A 15,534-nucleotide genomic window follows, 5' to 3' on the forward strand; every position below is an offset into this window, starting at 1 on the left:
TGTATCCCTTATTTAACACACCTGATTTAGATCATCAGCTCATTAGGAGAGTCTGCATGAACTGAATTGAGTGTGTCAGATAAGAGAGACATACAAAATGTGCAGAGCAGTGGGTCCCAGGGACTGGAGTTGAGAACCACTGTTCTAAAAGAAGATTGTGCAGGAAGTACTGTGGACAGTCTTGAGAATCTTGACAATCTTGATCTGGATGACCAGCATTATATCAATTACAGTGATAGTGATGACACTGAAACAGGCTCCTCCTCTGATGAAATCATTGATTTGAGGAGTGATGTTTAAATCATCGAATGTCCAGATTTGGCCAATTCTGTTTTGCTTGTAATAATCAAAAAAATCTGCCAATGGAAAAAATGAAAATTCTCTTGGTAAGATTTCTTGAAATAAGACATTATATTTAAGCCTTACAAGATAAGAGTGATCTTGAAATTAGCTGGGAAAACTCATTTTTAACTATATTTTTCTAGTATTGTGATGTTTTGTGTCTCATAATAAACTTGTGATGCTCAAAAATAGTATTTTCCCCTCAAAAGTAGCATCTTTTTTTGTCATCCTGTTTGTTTCAAGTGTATTTAACTAATTTTTAGTTCTATAATTGTTACACTGTTCTAGATTTAAGTCCATCACCTACTTAAAATAAGATTAGAAACTGGCATTTTGAGACAAAATGTCTTGAAGTTAGCATTCCTGACTCATATTAGGCAGTGCTCTTTTGCCATAATAAGCCACAGTTTACTTATCTCAAGTGAATTTACCTTATTGTAAGCTCTACAAAAGTAACACTGTCCTAGATTCAAGACATTAACTACTAATAAGACAGAAAAAATGAAAACTAGTCTTGCATTTAACCAACTTTTTACATTTTATTTAAACAGCAAAAAGTCCCAGAGGACTGCAGGGAAATAGCTTCATTTTTCTCAACATCTTGGTTCACAGTATTTATGGAACTGCAATATGAAAACATAACAGAATATGTGAGTGAGTAAAGGGCAGGTCCAAATATCTGACCACCAGGCACACAATACTGCTCCACCATTCATTCTTAATAGAAATGCTTAATATTGTAACATTCAAATGAAAGGTTTTGGACTTGCATAAACAACTAGTCCCTCAATACACCATTGTAACATCACCATTAAGGATGCACCATACAACTCAACAGGACAATAACCAATATCACTATATTCACTTTTATCCCAACTGCTTAGTCAATACTCTTTCACAGTAGATGCGCCTAAATTAGTGACTGCATCTGCTGAACAGACATTTAGTTGATTAAACTCAATATTAACTGAAAAGTTAAAATAAACTTAAAACTAAGCAGAATCTGCACTGAATTGTGCAAACAACACAAAGTATAACATCACAGGATATCGGCAAATGAATCAGTGTATCGATTCATGATTCAGATCGCCAAAGTCACGTGATTTCAGCAGTTTGGCGGTTTGACATGCGATCCGAATCATGAATTGATGCACTGATTCATAATGCTTCGAAGCTTCAGGAAGCAGTGTTTTGAAATCGGCCATCTCTATATAAGTCGTTATTTAGTTTTTTTTTGCACACAAAAACTATTCTTGTCGCTTCATAAAATTATTGTAGAACCACTGTAGTGAGATGGCGGCCTTTCTGAGCCATCGGATTTCAACAGAAGTATCTTAATTTGTCTTCCGAAGATTAACGAAGGTCTTACGGGTGTCGAACGACATGAGAGTAAGTAATTAATGACAGAATTTTCATTTTTGGGTGAACTAACCCTTTAATGGTTACATTTATGTTGTCAAACGCAGCCTACCGCCCCACAGATTGTCCACTTGTGATCTAATGTCTAATGCTTAATTTTATAAGCAGTAATTGGTAAATTAATTAACTTATTTGATTATTAGTTTAATTTGTTTAGTTTAATTATTTATGTAATTCAGTTACTAGACTTCATTGAAAAAAATCAGTAACATTAATGTTAGTCATGTAAACAACAAATTAAAAATTACAGGTTATCCTTCAACAGTTTGAATCTATGGAAGCATATGTGTAGCAGAATTCAATTTGAAATGCAATATGCAAAATGGCAATGTATTTCTCTATTTAATATACATTTTTCATTACCATATGTGCAATGATGGTGCAAAATGAAAATGAAAATTAAATTATATCATTTTCTTTTGCCATTTCCAATAGTAGTTTTAATATGTAAATTACATACTCGTTTTTAATGCAATATAAGTTGCGAAATTGAAAATGAAAATGTATTACTCAAATTGATTTGTTATGTGTCGCTGTCCAAGCTATAACAGTAGCAAAATAATCATTTCAAATGTTAAATGTCCTAAATGCATTAACACTCACGGTTAGGACACGGAGGAATGCATTTTCATAATAAAGCATGGGATATTTGTAGCAAAATTCAGTGTGGATTTCAAAATGCATTCTGAGCCAAAGATAAAGCAAAATTTTAGCAAAATTGTGATTTAAATGAATTGACACTCACTCCTGAGAGATTTGAAAAATGCATTTTAATTAATGCCCCACGTCGAGTGTAGTTTATGCTGCGTTCCAGGCAGGTTTTTGAGCTCGTAAGTCACGACTTCAAATCACGACTCACGACTTTGTAGCGTTCCAGGAAAATCACGCCAAACTGCGTAAAAGTGTAAACAAACCAACATGGCAGACTGTACGGGGCTTATGCACATTAATAATTATTTCTATTGCTAAAGGTGCACTCCTTGCTTATTTGAGGGAAACAGAGGTTGGAAAACGGCGCATAAGGCAAGAGAAGCGGTTATACCCTTTATTTTACCGTGCACTTGCATAAACACCGCATCCGTAGGTGCTGCCATTGTTGTTTCGCGGGCTGTGTGACGTCAGAGCTTGTAACTGGGAGTACATTGATCTAGTACGAGTTCACGGGTGGGAAGTCACGGCTTTGACTGCTGTTCCAGTACACTTTCACGGGTAGAAGGTTGGAAAAACACGGGTTACGGGTTGCCTGGAACGCGGCATTAGTCGGTGTGGATTTGAAAATGCATTCAGGGCTGATCACGCCCACCCTCCGTCAATCATTGCGTCAAGGCGGGGCACGGCGACAGGTAAGTTGGCGGTAACATGGCGGCTGCAGAGCTGATAAGATCGTTGAATTCACTGGCAGATGAAGTGGACCGTGAACAGAGAAATGGCGGTGTTTCTGAAGATTTTTACGCGTATGTAGGTGATCGAACTAGTGCAATGTTGGAGCGTCTCGCTGAATTGTCGGCCTTAACAGGCCTCGACACCCGTTTCCCTACTGAAGCCTTGAAAGTGGTGGAAGATCGGTTATATTCTTCTCGGCCAAGGGGAGTGGGACGACCAGCCGTGGAGATCCCTGACGAGGCCATAGAAGGTTATTTTATGTATGGTCTTAAAGTTAAAAACATCGCAGCTTTGTATGGAGTTAGTCGCTGGACGGTATATCGACGAATGCAACAGTGTGGACTGAGGTAAACATCAACTTGATATATATATATATATATATATATATATATATATATATATATATATATATATATATATATAATTTTTTTTCTGGTTTCATATAAATGCCTGAATTTAAATAACGCCTGAAAAAAATATTTTCTGTGTTTAACTCTGTTATGGGTATTCGAGAGCAGATGATAAAATGTTTGTGTATATAATATAACGTTACTTATAGTTATTGTAGCCTGCTCAAGTTGTTTTCTTGATCAAGATGTTTTACTAATGTTACGCATCTTAGACACAGTGGTTGTTTTATGACAATGGTTTTCAATTCTGGTGATGGGGACCCACTGCTCCTTCTATTTTGTAAGGAGCCTGTTTCATAAAACAATTTTACCAAATAATCCAGGTTTATTTCAGTAAGTATGATTTATTGTTAGTTGATTTGGTTAAAAATAATCAGACTAACTGAAATAAGCTTAGTTTATTTGGGGAACTTGTTTTATGAAACAGGCCCCTGATTTAGATCATCAGCTCAGTAACAGCTCAATGAACTGAACTGAGTGTTTAAGACGAGAGAGAGACACAAAACGTGGAGCGGTGGATCCACATGAGCAGGATTAAAAATTTGAACCATCCATACAGTTCGTTTTAAAGGGATAGTTCACCCAAAAAAGGACAATTTGATGTTTATCTGCTCACCCCCAGTGCATCAAGATGTAGGTGACTTTGTTTCTTCAGTAGAACACAAATGATGATTTTTAACTCCAACCGTTGCAGTCTGTCAGTCGTATAATGCGTGTCAATGGGAACTTCCTCTATAAGAGGCAAAAAAACATGCACAGACAAATCCAAATTAAACCCTGCGGCTCGTGACAACACATTGATGTCCTGAGACACTAATTGATTGGTTTGTGTGAGAAACCCAATGGTATATAATTTTTTACCTCTAAAACACAATAGAACTATGTCCAACTGCCTTGTGCATCAGGTGTGTGTGGTCAGAAAATGCGCTTTGATGACTGATGTGAACTCTCGCGTGTATGTCAATGAGTGCCAGACATCACTTTCGGCGTCAGAGTGCATTCAGACCTCTCACACAGGTCTTAGGACATCAATGTGTCGTCACGAGCCGCAGGGTTTAATTTGGATTTGTCGGTGCATGTTTTTCATTCGGAGTTCCTATTGCCATGCATTATATGACTGACAGACGGCAACGTTTGGAGTTAAATTTCCATTTTTGGGTGAACTATCTCTATAAAAAATCGTTTCAAATTGTTCAGCAAAATCTTTTTTATCATCATGCAATGACACCAAGAGTGTATAGAGTGTTGGGTTACAGTAGTAAAAACACCATTCATTTTCAACAACTTACCATTTTTGTTCATCTCACAAATATCTGATGCATCTAATGCATCAGGTAAATAACACTATTATTTAACTCTTCCACAGAGTATCAGAGTTGTACTCTGGCATTGACAATACAGACCTGGACCGCTTGGTGTTGGAAATTCATAGGGAGCACCCACGGTGTGGGTACCGTATGATGAGAGCTTTTCTCCAAGCAAGTGGACATTTGATTCAGTGTAAGTTTGTATTTGTTACATACTTGCTGGCTGGTTTATACTTCTGTGTTGGACCTATGGCAGACCTGCGAAGTGCATACTAGCCTCTATGCGATGCCCTATGTGGCTGTTTGCGTTAATAGGTCTGCCTTTGTGTGTCTGCATTGTTCTGCAAGTACACAACCAAACCAGTGGTGTAAACTACAAGAGTAAAGCAGACCAGAAGCAGATATTTGTTTATGTTACGGCTAATTGTAGTTATTTTGATAAATGTTTCTGATATATATTTGTTTGGTGTTTTATAAGCTTCTGTAATCAGCATTAGCACTTTCATTACAAGCTTCAAGCAATCAGGCACTATTACATTTACTACTGCAGATATATTTTGTATCACCCTGGGAAGGGTCTGTTTCAGACCAGTCACCGCATTGCGGGCTGAGAAAAAAAAAACTATTACCTGGAAAGGTGATCCTTTTCTCCCCGATTCCTGCCCTCTCTAGTTTGTTTTTTATTGTTGGACTCGGCACCTCACATTCCTTTCTTTTTGATAGGCAGAAAAACCGATGGGTGTAGGACACACTTCTGTGTCTTTTTGCTGAAGGTCCAGCTGCAGTGTTCGGACGTTTAAGCAGCCGACCCCGTGAATAAGGTGCAAATAATCTTAACACTTTTGCTGCAATAAAATGGACATAAATAATGAATAAAAATATATTTTAATAGCTTGTATTTTATTAAATGGACTGTTTAATTCAGGGTTGCCAATGGTCTATTTACCAGGATTTAAACACATGCGAATGTGGGAAAACTTTCTTCTTTTTTCTCTCTTTTTTTTAATGTGGGAGATCATGCGAGGAAATTGATTTTGCTGTCTCACATTTGGTGAACTCTTGACCTGCGAATTCGTATCACGTGACCAATACCGATCACGACGAACGATGTAAAGTACATTGGATAGATTTACATTTTGCATAGATTATTTATGTTTTATATACAAGTGCTCAAAATGTAGAGGTTCCGCGGCTAAAGCAGTTTTGTCCAAAACTAACATTTCTTATACAGACAATGTTCAACGAATGCCATCGTCAGTAAAAGACCACCTCCCCAGACCCTGAGTGAAAGCTGGCAACCCTAGGCCAAACTGTTTTACTACAGACCACGGTCTTTATGTGCCAACTTACCCCGTGTCCCACCACTTCGATCCGGGGGTGCGCTCAGATCAGATGGACTTTCCGAAGTTGCAGTTTGCTGCTCTAATACTTGGGCCGCTTCTCTGAGAAGCTGTGAAACATACTTCGCCATGTTTGTTGCCAGGCATACTGCTTCTTCTGCTTCTTCTTCTTCTTCTTCTTCTTCTTCTATTGGCCGAGCTTCCTGCGTTTGCCGCCAATGATCAAAATACCCGCGACAACGCAAGCCCCGCCTTGACGCAATGATTGACGGAGAGTGGGCGTGATCAGCCCTGAATGCATTTTCAAATCCACACCGACTAATGCCGTGTTCCAGACAACCCGTAACCCGTGTTTTTCCAACCTTCTACCCGTGAAAGTGTACTGGAACAGCAGTCAAAGCCATGACTTCCCACCCGTGAACTCGTACTAGATTGATGTACTCCCGGGTTACGGGTTCTGACATCACATAGCCTGCGAAACAACAATGGCAGCACCTACGGATGCGGTGTTTATGCAAGTGCACGGTAAAATAAAAGGTATAACCGCTTCTCTTGCCTTATGTGCCGTTTTCTTCCTCTGTTTCCCTCAAATAAGCAAGGAGTAAGCACCTTTGGCGATATATAATTGCTAATGAGCATAAGCCCCGTATGGTCCGCCATGTTGGTTTGTTTACACTTTTAAGCAGTTTGGCGTGATTTTCCTGGAACGCTACAAAGTCGCGAGTCGTGATTTGAAGTCGTGACTTACGAGCTCAAAAACCTGCCTGGAACGCAGCATAAACTACACTCGACGTGGGGCATTAATTAAAATGCATTTTTCAAATCTCTCAGGAGTGAGTGTCAATTCATTTAAATCACAATTTTGCTAAAATTTTGCTTTATCTTTGGCTCAGAATGCATTTTGAAATCAACACTGAATTTTGCTACAAATATCCCATGGTTTATTATGAAAATGCATTCCTCCGTGTCCTAACCGTGAGTGTTAATTGTTGTATTATATCAAGAAAATGCAATTACCCTGCCTCCTTGTTAAGGGTTTGGATGTCTGTTGCTACACATTTGGCCAATGTATTAAATATTAGGGACTGCTTACAATATTATTGTTATTTATATTGGTTTGTTTCTAAGAAATGTATATACTGTATGGCCAGAGATGTACAGTTAGATATGTGTGTGTGGCTGTTTACGAGAAGGAGGAGCAGAGCTGGACTGCAGCACACAGAAGTGTGTGTGGTTCTATGTGTGTGTGCTCAAGGACATGGAGAACTGTGGTTCTACTCCTAGAACCTTATAAGGACATCAGCCATCTTGGCTGAGTTTACTGGAGTCCAACGACACAAAAGCCAGACAGCTTGCACCTGCGAGGCCTTGAGAAGTGTCTGGAAACTTTGGGAAAGTTACAAAGTACGTAAATCAATAAGATAACCAAACGTCTGCAATAAACAACACAAGTATAAAAGACTGATGAGCTGATTGCCTCTTGGGATACTGATACGTCAGTACCCCCGACGCCTAGAAACCCAGAGCTGAGGACAAGAAACCCCAAGCTGAAGATGGGAAGCCCAGAGCTGACTACACCTTTGACTCAAGAGTGATTACTGTATTTTATACTTTAATGATGAAGTTTTATTTGCCTTTACATTTTTGTTTATTATAAAAGAAAAGTAACCAATTAAAAGAAGTTTAATTGATTACAAAAGCTGCCTACCTTAGCTTGATTTATAGTGGTTTAAGACTTGGAACGAGAACGTACCACAGAGGAGTCTTCTGACCAAATTGTAAGTAATTTAAAATGCTTATAATTTTGGCCAGACTCGACTTACTCTACCTAACCTGAGAATAATAAATAATAAGGTTAAAATGTGTTAAGATCAAAATTCACACCACAAAACAGGATAATGGTAAGAAAAACAGTTAAAAGCACAAAGACAAAAATAATTGTACATATTTGTAGTCAACAAATCCCCTGAGTCTGTTGACAACAATGAAATGAACTTTAAGTGTCAATTTACAGCAGATCTGAAGACATCAGCATAATAAATGAGGTGAAAACAAGAACTATTGACATGAAATAAAGAGTGTTTTCAGCAGTTTCTCTGTTAATATTGATGATCCTCAGACTATCAACACTCATTCAACAAGACATTCACATTTCTCACATTATTAGAGTCAGGATATGTGAGAAAATCCTATAAAATGCTATAATGAAAGACAATACTGTTATTTCTCTCAACATGACATGGATAAAACACAAATAACACAAAAACAAACACTAATCCCACATGGAAAGAACCTATATGTGGATATATGCGCATATATGAAACCTATATGCAGTGTATATGCACATATATGCTGCATATATGCACATATATGATAATATATATGCTGCATATATGCACATATATGATAATATATATACTGCATATATGCGTATATATGCCACATATAGGCAAAATTGAGGTGCATATATGTGCATATACAGGAAACATAGGTCTCCTGTATTGCTTCTTCATATCCACATATAAGCCCTATACATACAAGATATGTCTTCTATATAGCTAATGGCAGGATCTGGTCATTTTGTAGCTCATATCTCATTTTTGACTGTCATACATGATGCCTAGCTCATATTTTCTATTATCAAGGCAAAAACTAAGAATTAATGAAAAAAAATTATGCAAGAACTTATGTATGTGCGAACACGTGAAATTGGTATCACATGTAATTGGCATGTTATGGAATTTAACTACACTTTGAAAAAAATTGGTTCTTCAGCGGTTCTTTGGGGTGGTTAAGGTGTTATATAGCACCACTACCTTATAAAGAACCTGTAAAGCCCCTGTATGGTTCTTCAGCGGTTCAGCGGTTCCTTGCTGTGGTTAAGGTGCTATATAGCACCACTGCCATAAAAAGAACCCGTTAAGCCTCTGTATAGTTCTTTAAACTTTCTCTAACTCTCTTAGTTTAGGTGGGGAAAGGATTAAAAACAACATTAAATTACAGTGTATTTTCTAAACATAACCTGGTTCTCAACCTTTTTGTCCCCAAGCCCTCTGTAAAAGTGAATATGGGTGTAAGTTGGATTGCTATAACTATTTGAGTCTAATTACTTCTTCTTTCTGCGAATTGCTCTCAATATTGTACACTCAACTACTCAAATATCTCACTTTCAGCCAAAGGATAATTTCTCTTTAAGGACCCCGTGACAGACGGTTTTTTTTCTGACGTCATGACTCACGAGCCTTTCTCGAGTTTTCTGCTCGGCCGCCATTAATTTCCCCTGGACTCGGATGAATTAAGGTAGGTTGGAAATGTTTTAATTAATATACTCGATAATGCAAAGGTTGAACATGTGTTTTAGCTGTTTATGAGTTAATTAATGTTGTTTGTGAACATGAATACTAACGAAATCGTGTCTAACCGAATTTTTGAATTTGCGCGGCCTGCAGTATAACGTCAACTTTTCTATTCTATACAAGATGTTGAATTTACTCGTTTTATTATAAAGAAATGTATTCAGTTTGGACCATGTAAGTATGTCTCTAAATAATTTTTAAAAGAAACGTCTCTACCGTGTATGTAGCGTGTACTATTTGAAATGCTGCGGGCAGGAAGTGCGTGGGGAGCGGGAGAGACGCTCGAGTCGAGGCTGAGGGGATCCTCGCATTACAATTATTGAGTTTAGGTTTTTAAATTAATGTTTGTCAGTTCTTTTATTTGTCTTTTTCACGTTAGCTCTGATTTATTGATCTATTTGTTCGACCAAAATGACGAAGAAAGTCTGTGAGTAAAGACATAGTTAAGGCTTATTTCATTTGACTAGCGCGAGGTGTTTTTTTTATCCTGTTTTTTTAGTAGAATGAAATGGTTGCGTATTTACACAACTAATTAATGCAGCAAACAAGTTTTTTTTCATTTATAAACACTGATTCCCCTCCCCCTTTTAGGATCTAAAACTCTTCAATGTTTGACGACTAAGGACACTTTGCAATAACTTTACATGGTAAGTAATTTCTATAAAAACGGCTATAATTGTTAATAGATAATATGAATTACCAATGTTGGACATGTTTGAATAAAATCCATCTAATGCTGTCTATTGACTTGAATGTTATCCTCATTAACAAACTTCAGACTAAGAATTATCCATTCCAAAACATTCATCAACTCCCTCTTATGCCATCTCAAATGCATGTGACTTTTTTTTCTTGTTGTTTTGTATTAATTTTGTATTTATTTATTTTTTTTATTCTCACAGTGACAGTAACCATTGACATTACATTAATCACAGAAGATCACAGTTCCAGCTAAAAATATTTACTGTTCTACTGAAGAAATAAAAAAGTCAACTTGGATGGCCTGATGGTAAGTAAATTAACAGCTAGCTTTCATTTTTTGGTGAAATATCCCTTTAATCAAGAATGATTAAATATATTGGGGTATAAAGCTAATTTATTAATTGATGCATGTTTTATTTTCAGACTTATAATTATGTATTATAAATTCATAATTTTAAATGAAACCAATGACTGATTCATATGCATTTCTTAATTGCAAATCTGTAGTATTTTAGCACTGAAGAAGGCCTGTGTGCTGAAACCGGGTGTGTCTCATACGTTCTGAAAAGTGAAGCCGCGGGCTCTTTGATCGCCCCCTGGAGGCTGGATGCAGTACAGGTCATAAATCCCGCCCTCTCAATGCAGTCGAATGAGACTTCAGTGAAAACTTAAAAATAAATTATGCTTCAAATAAAACTTTCTGAAAGATGGTTTTGGTCATTTAAGGTAGTTGTTATCACGCTGATATATATTCAATTGTTCGTTTTTGTGATGATTTAGATTTTAGCTAGCAATTTGATGCTATAAAAACGGGGCGTGTCGTCGTGATTCGAAGTTGATTGACAGCTTGTCTGAGGACTGTCGGAGCTTCGAGGGGAGTTTGAAGATGTATTAACTAACTGTTAATTTTCGATTTCTTTGTTATTTAGCACCAACAAAATGAGTTGTTCAGCAGTAAACTGTACTAACTGACCTACAGGATCTGACGGATCACTGAACTTTTTTCTGTAACATTAAATGTGGGCGTTATAAGCTAATTAATAAATGTTATTAGTTAAGATAACACACCTAATGTTAACCATGTCGGGAAAAAGCAGGTGATCGTTATCTGGCAGTTACTTATTATTTTTATGGGTATAAAATAATAATTAGCAGGATAAAACTAATGATAGCTTACTCTAATTACAGCAATCGATCTCCTGTAACGTTAGTTGAACTTGATTTAAAATGGCAGGACCGTTTCTGGCGATTTAGAGTTGTTTCTAGTGGCATATTATATTGATTTTATCTACTGAATTTGCTGTTTCAAAAATATTATTGCTCTAGAAACAGAATAGCCTATTATTTTATAGGTAGACTTTTAAATTGTGTATAATTTATATAGTCTATTTAAAATACATGAATGATGACGCAGTCGTCTGGGCGGAAGTTTGATATCGCGACTCCGCCTCCGGCTCCACGACGATTCCTTCTGCGCATGCCCAGGCTCCAAACTTTTTTTTTTTGACGTATTGCGTAACGTGTCAGCGCCCATTCATCAGCCCATTTTGGCTTCAGTTCAATACAATGGAAGGAAGCGGCGTCGCGTCGTCCATCTTTTTTTACAGTCTATGGCTGAAACGCATTGGAAAAATAAAGAATTGATTTTTTTTAGCTCCTTTTTTTTTATTTTTTTTATTTTTTTTTGGATCCCTCAAAGCCACAAGTGTTGCTGGTATTGTCCATAAATATATTAATTGCAAATCTGGCCAGTCATTAATACGAATTATTTTTATATTTTCTTGTCCTTTGCTATTGCATATCTGCAAAAAATTTATTCCCTATTACAGATTGTGCTTCTTTTTTTTTTAAATAAGAAAAATAATCACAATTGCTTTATCACAGACTGAAAACATTCACCTGAGAAGTGTGTCCTGAAGGCCCTTATCTTTTTCCTGAGAGAAAGTCCTGAAGACCTCATCAAGGAGTACTTTCTGAGTTGAACGTAAGAATATTCTATTTTGGTTTATTTTCAGAAAAATAAGTCTTAATTTGTGTATTTTGTAGTTATGCTAGCAAAAGGTGACCAAATTTGGTTTTTTTATGTTCACTATTTTAGGATAACCCGACAGATGATTGAGGAGCAGCTCATCATGGCGATGTTCATTATTTGGAAGGAGGGGGAGAACTTCATGAACCATCTGCTGACATTGAGGGAGTTAAAGCTTTGAATCAACTTACTTAAGTTACATCAGCTTGTGCCCTGCTTCTAGGTATGATATACATCATCAACCTGGCTTGTCCGAAACCCCTTTGATTTACTTTGTATGTGTATGTTAGAGCTGCACAATTTATCGTAAAAAGATCGCAATCTCGATTCAAACACCCATCCTACTTTATTAATGACAACAATTCGCCTGCGTCTATTAAACCTTTGACAAAAATCCTACCGGAACATTCGGTGTTCATGCTGCCACTGATCCAGAGACAGCAGTTTTGAACCACACTGTAGTTATTCAAGGATTTGGTTATTTGATTTCTTTTACAAATATTAAAATTATCACAGAAGTAATAAGATAAAAGTTTACAGTTAGGATATAATCACTGGACATTAGATAGCGATCAAAATAGAGCAAATCGAAACTAACTTGGTGCTTCAAATAACTGTTGTATATAAATTACCTTGTTAAGCCACTAGGTGGCAACCAGTGACGTTGTCATTGAATCATTAATTCAATAGATTCGTTAAGGTTAAATCCTGATTCATCCAGTAGTGAAACAAGTATTTATTAATGAGTTACTAATATATTCAAAACCATTTTTTTTTAAATAATTCATTCAAATTAAACATTTTCCAGCAATTAGAGTCCAGCAATTAATATTTTTTCTAGAACTAGTAAATTAAATGTTATTTTTAGTTGTCTATTTAGAATCGTGGGAGAATTGCGATCTCTATTTGCAACCAAAAAATCATGATTCTCATTTCATCCAGAATCCTGCAGCTCTAGTGTATGTCTAGTACAAAATGTGTAGTTGTATGAATGTCCAGTTGTGTTGTTTGATAATTGCTTTGATTTGTGCAAGGGTAATCACCTTTAAAGGATTAGTTTACCCAAAAATGAAAATTCTGTCATTAATTACTCACCCTCATCATTGGAGGGACAGAAACCTCTCAGACTTCATCAAAAAGATCTTAATTTGTTTTGAGTTCAGAAAAAGCATACGCATAAAATACGAAGTATACTTTGGGCTTTACACACAGTAATGAATGTTTAAAAAACAAAACAAAAAAGTATTGGGTAAAAGCATCCCCCATGTTATGTTAACCTAATGATGTTATTTTGTTGAAAGGCCTACAGTTGGAAGCAGCTATTCTCCTCTTGCCTGCACTGTTCAAGGTGGACCTGGGGTTGCTGTTTGACATTGAGGTGAGCCATGAACAGTTGACTACAGTGTGTGAAGCACAATCTAATCAAAGCACGACACTTATTGCACATTTTGCTATACAAATGATAATACACAAATTATTCTCTCGATGTGAAGAGAAAATTACATTCATTTTCAGTTAATGGCCAAAAGTATTTGAGCAGTTGTATATGACAGTAGTTGAAATTAATTTAGCTTATAAGGTTTGCCTTTCAAATAAATATGTGAAGATGGTTAATGCTATTATCCCCTCTTCTCCAGGGCCATGCTCAGACCAGCCCTCCTGTCATCCCAACACCTAAGATAGTGCCTAAAGCCTGCGGGAGGATCGTCTCATGCAGTATGACCACATTTTGTTCACGTTGGATGGCCAGTTAATCACAGAGTAGAGTGAGGACATCTTGATGGCACTGGACCTCCTCCTATGTGTATATTTTGCATTTGGAATCGAATCCAATCCAGTATCCTAAAGGACTGAAAAAGACACTGACCTTTTTGAAGTGTGTTGTTTTGAAATTGAAGGATGCAGTCGGACTTCCTGTCACTGTAAATTGAGTGTACAACTCAATCTGTGAGTAGAATTTCGGAGTCAATATTCTCTCTTGCTCCCTTTCTTATGGTTTTAGTTCCAGTTTCTATATTGTTTTTGAAATCATGGAAATCAGGACTTACAAAAATGTTAGTTTCTATATTTTGGACTTTTATTTATGTTGCCTAGCAGGTTTTTTGTCTTATTTTTGTTCTTGTACTATATTTTTTGTTTTGTACTATTTGATTGATCTTGAGTAAATAAATAATGTACATTTCTACATTTTGGACTTTTATTTATGTTGCCTAACAGCTATAGCCTGGGTGCCAGCCCGAACCCCGCCCACAACATTTTTTGGACGGGAAGTTCGGTCTGGACTCGATCCATTTTGGAGTAATTATGCTCGGCTCCCAGAAGGCCGAGCCAATCAAATTGCCAGGGCGGGCTTTAATCGATGATGGACAGGCTATCTGCGGTTACGTAACCACCCACGTCATCAAAGAGCGCTTGGGTTGAATTGGTTTTCACCAACGATGACTGCAGCTGGAGAAGTAAGATGTTTAGATTCCGCTATCACGTCTGTAATAAAAGAAATCGACAGCGCATTAATTTTAAAAGACGAACAAAGAACCGCAATCAAGGCATTTGTCGATAGGAAAGATGTGTTTGCCGTCCTTCCAACGAGATTCCGCAAAAGTTTAAGTACAAGTTCAACATACGTCACTTGCTGCGTTGCTCTGATTGGTTGTAGGTCTATCCAATTGAGTGCAGAGTTTTTTTTTTACTGGTTCGGTTAAGACACGCCCCATAATTCAAGTGCAATGGAGCAGTATCAGACTCACATTCTGCCTAGAATATGAGTATGACGAAGTCAGGCTATAACAGCTATGGATTTTAATTTTACTATTATAGGTGAACATATAGGTGCATATATATGTGCATATATGTACCTATATAGGTATATGTATGCACATATATATGTGTACATATGTGTATATATATGCGTACATATGTGTACATATGTGTACAGATATATATATATATATATATATATATATATATATATATACATATAATATAGGAAAACGGCCAATTTTATATATGTCACATATATTAAAAACCTATATTGAAACATATATGTTTATATAGTTTTTTTCCATGTGGGATATCTCGGGAACCGAGTGGCCCCGGAACTCGTGGAGGGTCTCTTTGGAAAGGTCTCGGGGTCCCCTTTTGAAAGAGCCCTCGAGGTCATGGGTCTTCGGGTTTTCTATGCCAGTTAAGCATTCAAATGACTTGGAAACTAGATGAATGTGTTTGGTTGAGTGTGCTTAGTACAGT

The 15,534-nt window shown here is 36.9% G+C and overlaps 1 long non-coding RNA gene across 2 annotated transcripts; it reads left to right on the plus strand.

Moving 5' to 3' along the window:
* Positions 1 to 8,793: 8,793 nt before the first annotated feature.
* Positions 8,794 to 14,543, plus strand: LOC125278410. Of its 2 annotated transcripts, none has more exons than XR_007187135.1 (6): positions 8,794 to 9,501; positions 10,149 to 10,204; positions 12,144 to 12,243; positions 12,358 to 12,511; positions 13,590 to 13,666; positions 13,926 to 14,542. It is a non-coding gene; the product is annotated as an uncharacterized LOC125278410 (long non-coding RNA). The 2 variants fall into 2 exon arrangements; XR_007187138.1 differs by lacking the exon at positions 8,794 to 9,501 and adding an exon at positions 9,550 to 9,984 and having other exon boundaries at positions 13,926 to 14,543.
* Positions 14,544 to 15,534: the final 991 nt, after the last annotated feature.

This window comes from Megalobrama amblycephala, linkage group LG1 (genome assembly GCF_018812025.1).
Source record: "Megalobrama amblycephala isolate DHTTF-2021 linkage group LG1, ASM1881202v1, whole genome shotgun sequence".
NCBI lineage: Eukaryota > Metazoa > Chordata > Actinopteri > Cypriniformes > Xenocyprididae > Megalobrama > Megalobrama amblycephala.